Consider the following 10,175-nt stretch of genomic DNA (forward strand, 5'->3'; position numbering starts at 1 on the left):
GTGTGGGCGGTCCTGGGGGCTGGAGGCTGCTCCTCTAATGACCAGCAGACACCTGAAGGGAGCCACCACTGGCCATCATCTGCCTGCCTGCCACAGCATCATCTACTGTTCATGTGCACCATGACTGCATAGCCATAGAAAGAACAATTATCTGCAATTACAATGCAATCTAGTGCTATCCAGGACACACCGACTGCCTTCATCATCTCATAGATTCAGTAAACTTATACATAAGATAGGTTCAATTTCTTACACCTTTAAATGATGAATAATTATATTCTATAACAATATAATCATATATATGATATGATATTCTATAATTATAATCATATATAATATTCTATGCAATTCTAAAGCATATATATATATATATATATATATATATATATATATATATATATACATATATATATGTATATATAATTAGCTTTGATGGATACATTCTATCTGATCTGTGAGAATGGTTTCAGCATCATCTCAGCAGTAAAAGAGTTAATTCTGGAGATGCTCAGCGGAAAGCAGCAGCCCAGTGCAGCCCTGTCTCTAATACTCATTTCTATTAGTGTCCATTTACTTTGCACATCGATAAACATATCTGGAATGACAATCTCAATTAGCATTTTAATGAATTATGTCTGGAATGCACGACCCAGAAAAAGTGGCATAGAAGGTGTGCACAATAGCTGAGATGCAGAGCCCCTTGTAAGGATAAGGCTGACCCCATGGACACATTGCTATTAGACACAGCTCATCATTCTCAGCGCTGGAATAGGAGAGGGGGAGATGATGCCATTCATTAGGTCATCTCTGGGGATGCATACATGAAACTTGAAATCACATGGGCATTGGATAGAAACCAAGCAATTCCTAGACAGCTTTGGTCAATGACGGATATTGAGAATAGTATGTTTCCATACAACTTTATCACCCAAATGATTTCTAAATAATTGCATAGAATTAGATGACTGCATCAAGCTGGTTATGGAGCATTTGAATGGTAAAGGGAAAGGTCTTCGCACTTGTTCAGGACACTGTGCCACATAGAAGCTCATATCAAAGAGAATAAGAAATGCATGGAAGTCAGTGGTAAGTGATTTGTCTTCTGGGAGAAGGATTAGGAGACACTCAATCTGCAAGGCCTCCTTGTGAAGAAAAAGTAAGTAATGCAGAATAAAGAAGAACAACCCTCCAGGATCTCTAATTGCCAGCAAACAAACACAACAACCACCAAATAAATTGCCTTTATGGCACATTCCAGAGCACTAATTACTTTTGAGACATCTCTCTGGCCCATCAACAAGCCAAGGAATGCACTTGCTGCTCCATCACACAGGACATAAAAGCTTCTGAAAACCACATTTTACTTAGATTGCACATTTACACACTCACCTTGACAGTGACAAGGGTGCATCGGTGTAACACTCTAGAATCAGAACGTTCTGCTCCCATTACCCTAACTCCTAAAATGTCCTACAGGTGGATGAGCAGAAAGTCTTTTCGTGTCCAAGCCAGGGCTTCCCTGACATCAGCAAAGACTTGCTAATTACTGATGTACAAACTGCAATTATTTACTTTACTGGCAAAGTGTAGAATGTTGTCAAATTAAAAATTGAAAGCCTTGTTATTCCCTGGAACATTCACTGATGGAACAAAGACAGCTGATTGACTTCTGAGAAGCTTCTTCTTGCTGCTCTCACACAATGTTGTATAGACATGCACTAATATTTCATCAAATAAAATACAATGGATACGTTTCCATCCTGAACGAAATCAACTCCCAGTTTAGTGCACAGTACCCTGAGCCTGTACAAAGGGGGTAGGAAAAATAGTTGCCTTGTCATGTAACACATTGCCCTGATTTATTATAAAATTTTAACGAAATCATACATATTTTAGCAGCCTTTAATCACTTGCATGAAAATTTAATTCATGAACTGTAGCGCGTTTAAATAAATGAAGTGTTAATTCATTAGGATTAATTAATTTGTTAAAGGATTGGGTGCAAGGTTAAGGTGGAAGGAAACTCTTTTGTTAGTTTGGTGACTTAATAATGAGGTTTAGTTAGCAGAAAAAGGCAGGAGCAGGGCAGGCTGCTACAGGCAGGGAGGATAAACATCGAGCCACTGAGCCATTGAAACCACAACACAGCAGGGATAGGAAGGAGTTTTACCTTTAGCTTGGGAGCTCTTGCCAGCAGTACCATCCATCCTCTTGTTGCATCTGACCATCTTATTGCTATGTAATGTCTAATTTTGTTCCTATGATCTGTCATATGGCTGCAGACTATGATTATGCTATATAAATAAGAGACAATATCTTTTTATAGTCCAAAAATAGAATATAGGACACTTGTATGGTCAGAGGCTTCCCAGAGATGGGCAAAGCTTCCGGCAGCGCAAGGGTTAAGGCGTCTATTAACCCCATCAGATGTTGACTTCTGCTGATTAGGGCCACTTCACTGTGAATGGGATCAAATAATTCAGTGGCATCCTCTGGGGAACTGAGGCTTGTACATCCAGAACCTCTAGTATGGATAATGAGGTTACACCACATAAAATCCAGGCAAGGGTCATCGGATTAGGCCACAGGCAGAGCACATTTTATTTGGGTAATCAGTGAGGATGAAATGAGGAGGACTCTTCTGAGGTCTTCTTCTGGCTATGATGTCAGGGATTTACATTGTTTTTCATTACTGTTCATAATTAAGAGAAGCGAATGAATCAGTTCAGTCAGGTGTAGATAACACCAAATGCCACCATCTACATAATCACTGTATACAGGGAAATAATCATACAATAACCCTGTAGTCCTAAGGAAATCACATGTCCCGCAAGTGATGATCTGCCCTAGTGACCAGGGTATATGATGAAGGACCTGAAGATGCCAATATCTGGATAGTCACTTCAATAACATGGTCGAGCTTTGTCGTCTTGTATAGAAATAGATAATATTAGTACCAAGCTGGCAAAGGAAATATGGAAATATAAAAGGCTGATGATGGGACAATGAGCTTCCTGATTGTGCATTTAGAGAGATTTACAGGGCTCCTCTGATGAGACATTGACATTTCCCTGATTAATTAAAACTCCTTCCCTAAGATGTACTGTTTTCCTATAAACATTTACAACTTCAACAACCATGTTTTATAACCTAATTATACTCCTGCTCTTTAGTACTGGGGGTGAGAGGTGCTGATGCTGTTTATATCTATCTATTACAGCTAGATATGTACTGTATACATATAATGTAACCTACCATACATTGCCATAGACAAGTACTCCATGAAGATGCTGTACATACAGGTGCTGGAGAATTCTATTAGGGATTGCTCCATTTACAAATCTGTGCTATCACTGCTCTCTGTTTGTCAATATGCCAATCAGATACACAGTTAACATTTCACACTCCCCTGACTCATTTACATGACAGGAGCAGATGCTGCATTTGCTACTTGTTATGAGCTGAAGCAGAACTAGGATTGTCACAAAATGGTGCTAAACTCACAGACCAGCCGCAAAGCATCAACGCTAGCAGATCTAATGCAAGACACACCTGCATGGACCACAATGAGAGAAACTCATAAGTATTACATTTATACACTACAGGATTATTTTGAGTTGTCCAGAAAATAGTAGGATCCTTTACTCCAACTTTTTTTTGTTATAATACAACAATTTCTGGCTTTAGATTTTGGAAAGTACTAGTGTACCATAAGGGTAAGTGCAGAATGTCTACTGGATTCCCCCAGTGCTAATCCCACAGCCATTCCACAAGTATTAGGCCTCTTGTCCACAAACCATATTGAAAAGTGTACAAAATTGTGTTTGTTCAGATTGGCCCACATTTATCAACAGTGCAAACTGTACTAGGTGTAGTTTGCCTGTGGGGTGTGCAGGGTGCGCCAGATTTATAAATTGTTCTTCATGACTTTGCACTTCTCTGACAGAGTGCACCAACTTTTTTTGTTGCACCTTTAACATAGAGCATGTGGCACAATTCTGTTGGACATTGCATAATAAAGTGCAGAATATTGTGTCGCGCCAGGTATAGTGCAGCCGCGACACTTACATACATATGAATACACATGCCAGCAGTTTGCACTAAAAACAATGAGCAAACTGGTGCAGGGGCTTCAATAAATGTAGGCCAATGTGTTCAGGTTGCTACAACAATGCTTTTTTGGTAGCACCAATTTTTCCTTGTCAGATTCTATCAGCTACTTCCTTGAAACTTCGACCAAGACAATCTGAGTGCACTAGGATGTCTCTTATTGCTGTACGGTTTTTTTCATGCACCCATATACTTGAATGCACGTTGTAGAACATGCTCTACGTTTGAAGCATCATAATGCAGGTGCATGTCTTAAAAAAAACATATACCAGCTATGTGTCAAAATTTACTGCAAGTCTAATGTGATGACGGACCACATTGAACTGGCACATAAAAATCGCTTGCGGGGAAAGAGGTCTTAGAAACCCTCTCATTAGGTTTGGTTTGTAATGCGTATAATTCTGCAGAAATCAGTTTCCGCTGAAGATTTTGTAATCTATACATAATCCTATAGAATGTTACTGTATTATAATACAGATTTGCCAGTTGGCAAATCAGCAACTTGGAGTAAATCTACCATCAAAATCAGGGACACATAATCATAGATCCAGGCACCTTGACTGTGGTAATGTTATATTTGTTATCCATGGCCTTTGTCCTTTTAAAATCAACTTTTCAAATTATGCTAATGAACCTGAGGGGCTACCCTAGACCTTTTGTGATCTAGCTTTACAGGCTGTTACACTGTCTCATCCTCCCCCTACTCCCTCAGCACTGAGAATACAACAGGAAGTGCTCACTGCACAAGTGCTGAGGGAGCAGAGGGAGTTGCTATTGCCGGCAGATAGCCAGGAAATGTTGACCATTTGTTCCCCCTTTCACCACCAATGCAGATTATAGCTGAATTCTACACCAGACAGGACACTGGAATAGAATTATCTGAATGCACAATTGTGTACCGGATATACTGAGAGGCTGGAACCTCTTAGTATATCCAAAGCATTGTCCACCAGCAGAGGAAATATTGACAATGGTGCACGATGCATGTACAGAGCTGCTTTATGCGGGCTTGTTTTCTGCCTACCAAATTGTATTTCCCAGTAACAGCATTTCATATTTCAAGCCAGTTACTGGAAAGCTGGAAAAAAATCTAAAATGCAATGAAATTGTAGAAAAAAAAAAGCATTTTTGCCATTTTTCTGTGAACAGTGCACCTTTTACATCTTTTAGTACATTAAAATGGTTAACACCCACCATGTATGAAGAGGGCTCATCCCTCTTCATACATCTTTAATGACATAATGACCTAGACCTACATGTAGGCTCTAACGCATTAAGGGGTTAAAATATTATGTTTCTTTTACTACTGACTAATGCAAAGCTTGATAAAGTTAGATTCAGTTTAAAGTAGTAGCCCAAAAACTTGGATCCTTCTTCTGTTATTGTCCTACCTCCTTATAGCTCTGCCTCTTAAGTTTGTCTAAGAAAACAACTAAGATTAGAAAAATAACTGCATATTCTTCAGTGTAAAGATCAATATTTATTGATGAAAAGCTCCAATATGGCTTCTCTTTCACAGACCAAGGGGAATCAGATACCACAAGAGAACTTTTGCAACAGTACATATTTTTTACTTTACATTTTTATCAACATTTTTAATATTATTAAAAAAAAACTACCATGAAAATCAAGCATGATAAACCAGGGACACTTACTCATAGATCCAGGCTCAGTGACTGCGGTAATCTTATACTTATTATCCCTGGCTTTCCTCCTTCTAAAATCAACTTTTATAATTATATGCTTATGAGCCTAAAGGGCTTTTAGGCATTTGGGGAAAAAAAGCAAAACTTAATACTCACCTTGCCCCTAGTTCCCTCAGAGCAGGTGAAGCCGGTGTATTACACCCAGGATTCATTACACAAGTGCCATAGTTAAGGTGCAGAGGCAATCCAGCCGGATACTGTCCTGGCTTCACTTCCCACATCACGAGATGAGGCACGATGGATCTTCTGATGAGGTACTCATCTAGGTAAGTATAAAAGTTAATTTTCATTTTTTTACATGTAAAGACTTCAAAAAGGTCAATATGGAACACAAAACCATGACCTGTAGTTGGTTTAGGGTTCCAAATCGACCCAACAGGTCTTCTTTAATTCTATGTATTAGCTGCCTATGTAATGTTATTTTGATAGTTTCAAGTTGCTGAAAACTTTGTTGCCACGTGAGACAAACAGACCCCTCCCCAGAATCTTCCTTCACTCTCAACATAATTAAAAAAAACTTGTTTATGGGGTTACAAGGAATATCTCTCTTAATGATAATCATGTGGAGGGTACTATACAGTATGTTCCTATCATACAAATAATGGTTCCCTTATTAGAAGCACCACTGATTGCTGGACAGACTCAGAAGTGTATTTCTTCATCAGCTAGTAGTGATATAAAAAGTACAATGGTTCTGTACTCACAAGGGAATGTAATGAGGACAAGATGCATGGGGGAGCATTTAGCACCATTTAGTAGTGTAATGTGTATCAGATTTTAGGCCAGCTGCAAACCTAAACAATGACGGAAAATCATTAGCTTGGTAAACAGAACCTATGGTCTCTGGAGCTCCTCTCTAATACTGTACCTAACAGCATCATCTCTCCACTTTCTAATGAATTTCACTGCCCTCAGCAGGGGCTCTTTTTTCTCATTGCTCAATTAAAGATCTGCCTTGTGTTCCTTTTTCTCATCCGGTGAGGACCTTCACGTCTTCCATTGTCATTCTGATTCCGCTGTGGCTTTAAGGACTGACAGACTTGGCAGCACCCGACACGGTAAAACATTGAAGAGCGCAGTTATAAAACAGGATCATTTGGAAAAAGTAATGACTGCAAATATATTCACAAACAAATATCACTGGAGCTTGATTTGGCAAATCTATTTAATTATGTTTGAGGAAATCTTAATCACATATTTCACTAGCTAAGGGGAATACGCAGAGCAGCTCTCCTTATACATCACCAATGTAGATGTCATGTACAGCTCTATAAATGCACAGTACAGTATAATAACAATTAGGAACCATTCTTTTGCTCTGCCTAATTAACCCTTAAAGCGAAGCTGCGTGGCTTCTAATTAAGACGGCTCAGTGACAGATTAATGTCTTTCTGATTTGGCACAGCACATCCCAGGGAAAACAATGCGTTCAATAGCAGGGCTCAGCGACTAAATCACCAACACGGGATGGACATAAGGGGCCCAGTCATTAAATAGAGATAAGTGTACCCTGCCTCAAAAAGACTCTTCTGCACCAATTTACATCACACTGTATTCATCAAGCCTGTCTATACGTGACAGACTCCAAAATCCTAACCAAATAGTTTTCCCCAGTTCTTACAATGAAAGTAAATACAACTTGACACAAAACTTTGATATTAAAGTCATCACAAGAAATAAAGTAGGACTTTTCATGAATACATGTGATTTAATTTCAATTATTAGCTTTCGTACATAAATTTGTAGGGAAAATAATTTAAGGGGTTATTCCACTTATCCCATACCATATACACAGAATAGAGTAGAAGGGTCAGTTTGCCGGAGGTGGGAGAGCTGGGACCCCCAGCAATTGGGAGAAGGAATTCCCTCCTTTGTGCTTGCATGACCGGTGCTCCGTTCACCTTTATAAGGCTGCTCGGAGGGTGAATTTATACAGTCCCATAGATGGAATTAGCACCCTGGTCACCTTTGTGCATTAGCGATTCCTTAACACAAAAGGTCTTAAATGGTGCATTCAGTCACCTGATCACATGCAGTAATTGGAATTTAAAGGGGTATTCCAGGAATCCGCATAATTCATATACATATGGGACCTTAAAATATAAGCTGATTAGTTGTTATTTAAAATGTTGCTCCCCTTAGCAGAAAAATGCTGCTGACAGAGACTGTAATGCAGAATTAAAATGTTACTGGCCCTTTGATCAGTCTGTTAATTTCCTCTGCATGAAGACGACACAGGACAGAACATGGCCGCTGGTCACATGTCCACATCACATGTCCTGCACCTGCCTGGGCAGGTCATGTGATCATGTAGTGGGTTGGTTGCAGTGCATCCAGTATGACTAGTGCTGTGGTGATGTGCTTTGATGGCAGTTACACATCATTACTATGGTAACAAAGCCAGAAAACCTGTTAGAGCATCACTGGGAGCAGAGCATAAGAGGGAGGAGGAGTTACTGACAACTAAAGGATCTTTGGACTCTAAGTTTTCAGTGGCGGCCATCTTGGTGATAACTCGGCATACTTTAAAGATGCCATAAAATGTAGTAAATCATAAAATCAAACTATTTAAGCTCCATTTTGTGACTAATGACATTGAATTGTGTTACATTAATTTATATATAGCATCATGGGTTTTTGTATTGTAATATTGGGTTGGTGGGAGATGTTTAGCAAGTAAAAGAGGAGGGGGGTGGGTGGGAATTGCATAGCTGCCGCTGTAAAGAGCCTGTAACTCCTACCAGTAAGGTTGTATCCGTGGGCATGTCCTTAAGATATGCTGCTGGGAGCCCCCCTCCCCCCCCCCCCGTAGATCCGCAACGCCAGCAGACATCTGGGGTGTCAGAGAACAGTCTTTGTAAGAGAAAGGGTGTATGATACCAGTATAACATCAGCTTGTATTGGTTTTTCCTATGTGTAGTGCACAAGGAGCTCTTAGCTGCCCTTCGCCAGATCAGTTGCCAATTCTCCTATTGTTTCCCCCACCAATTCTCCTATTGTTTCCCCCACCATCTGCTCCCACTTGGCCATGTATGAGCGTGACACTGGTTTACTGGAATTGGGGTGTAATAGTATCCATGTAGCTATCAGAAATGAGGCCTGAAGTGTGAGTTGTGGACTTGACAGACGCTCGAACAAGGTGGGCATTGATGCCATCCATGGATTGAAGCAAGTGTCTGATGCGGACATAATGGGCATTCACAATTTATTTTCCATATGTAAACACTTCAATTAGATGTTATTATAAAAAATGTTCCTCTGTGAAGATTCACTATGACGTCATCAGTGGCGAAATCCTAGTGTGCGGCGGCCAGCAGAACGCGGGCAAATACAGCAGAGGGAAGACAGAAGAGAAGCCATGGGAAGCCACGCCAAGCATCGGGTGTACCAGAAGGAAGGTATGTAAGTTTATTTTTTTTTTAATTGACTCATGTATAAGCTGAGGTGAGGTTTTTCAGAAAATTTTTTGTGCTCGGCTTAAACAAGAGTATATACGGTATATAAAAATTAAAATTAAATGCCCAGGCGAGAAGTCCCCTTTAAGTTAAAGGAAATCTACCATTAAAATCAAGCTTGATAAGCTTGTCTCTGTTACCATTTCTATAACTACTACCTGTTCACAAGGATTACATCCCAGCCTTTATCTAGTTAATTCATACATTAATCATTTTAAAATGATCTATTTAAAATTATTTTTTATTATGTAAATGAGGCTGGTCACATGGTCAGAGGCAGTGATGTCACCCCAGCTACCCCTCCCTTCCCCATGCTAAGGTCTGTGTGTTATGTATAGTAAAGCATTGCTAGTGTTTGTGCTTTATCTGCTGACCCATACACATGTGTGAGACCAGGGGCAGACTGGGAATTTAAAGTGGCCCTGGAAAAAAACTTTAAAAGCGGCCCCATTATGTGGGCGGACTCTAAATAAATAGGCGCGGCCACATGATGTGGGTGGAGTTACTAAATTCCACACAAAACTGTTGATAGATGGTCTAAATCAACATGTACACCGCAGAGAAAGAGAATCATTCTGCCTCCCTTTTACAGGAATAACTCTTTTTTTTTTAAAGAACACAACTTAATACTGACTTATATATATACACTGCCCCGATGTACAAGAATAAAACTACTATAATACTGCCCCTATGTACAAGAATAAAACTACTATAATACTGCCCCCTATGTACAAGAATATAACTACTATAATACTACCCCCTATGTACAGGAATATAACTACTATAATACTCCCTCTATGTACAAGAATATTATTACTACTACTACTATGCCATATAACACCGCCAGTTAGCCCCATGTATACAGCCAGCCCCCCCCCCTTAAACAGCCAGGCAGCCCCGATCA

The sequence above is a fragment of the Engystomops pustulosus genome, chromosome 2 (genome assembly GCF_040894005.1).
Source record: "Engystomops pustulosus chromosome 2, aEngPut4.maternal, whole genome shotgun sequence".
NCBI lineage: Eukaryota > Metazoa > Chordata > Amphibia > Anura > Leptodactylidae > Engystomops > Engystomops pustulosus.